The sequence below is a fragment of the Geospiza fortis genome, unplaced genomic scaffold (assembly GCF_000277835.1).
Source record: "Geospiza fortis unplaced genomic scaffold, GeoFor_1.0 scaffold154, whole genome shotgun sequence".
Lineage (NCBI taxonomy): Eukaryota > Metazoa > Chordata > Aves > Passeriformes > Thraupidae > Geospiza > Geospiza fortis.
In genome coordinates this window covers 890,358-890,899 of record NW_005054397.1, presented here as the reverse complement: position 1 = coordinate 890,899, position 542 = coordinate 890,358, and the positions used below count along the sequence as shown (strand labels likewise).

General features: G+C 61.8%; 1 protein-coding gene across 1 annotated transcript in view; it reads right to left on the bottom strand.

The window, feature by feature from the left end:
* Positions 1-542, bottom strand: part of UVRAG (UV radiation resistance associated) — an 87,194-nt gene that overhangs the window by 86,275 nt on the left and 377 nt on the right. The window lies entirely within an intron of this gene.

The following is a 542-nucleotide window of genomic DNA, read 5'->3' as shown; positions in this document are numbered from 1 at the left end:
CTTTAGTCTGATCTTTTGTAGGCACAGAAGTAGTTTTCTGGGAGAGGAAACAGCACCTGACTCCCCCGGGAGAGAGGCACAGACCCCTGACCCCAAGCTTCCTCTGGCCTTCCTACCAGCCTGAGCGAAAGGTGCTCAAACTGCCCCTGGCCTCAGGGACTCCCTTCCATCAGCTTGGGAACTGTATCTCAGGTACCCCCAGACCTCGGAGAAGCCCCACTGGCACCTCACGGAGTACCTGCCCACCCCTTTACCGCAGGGAGCAGCCCCATCCACCCGAGGGAGCAACCCCTGTACGCCTCGGGGAGCTGCTCTCAGTTCAGGAAACATCTCCCTGCACCCCAGAACAACCCACACCTCAGTGAGCACGCCCCTGTGCACACCTCAGGGCATCCCACGCCTAAGACAGCACATCCCCTTCACCTCAGAACACCCCACACTTCAGGGGACACCCCTGATTCACCTCAGGACACCCTCCTCCTCTTCCTCAGCCCCCTCCGAGCGCCGCGCCGAGGCCCCGCCGTACCTGCTGCGAAGGCAGC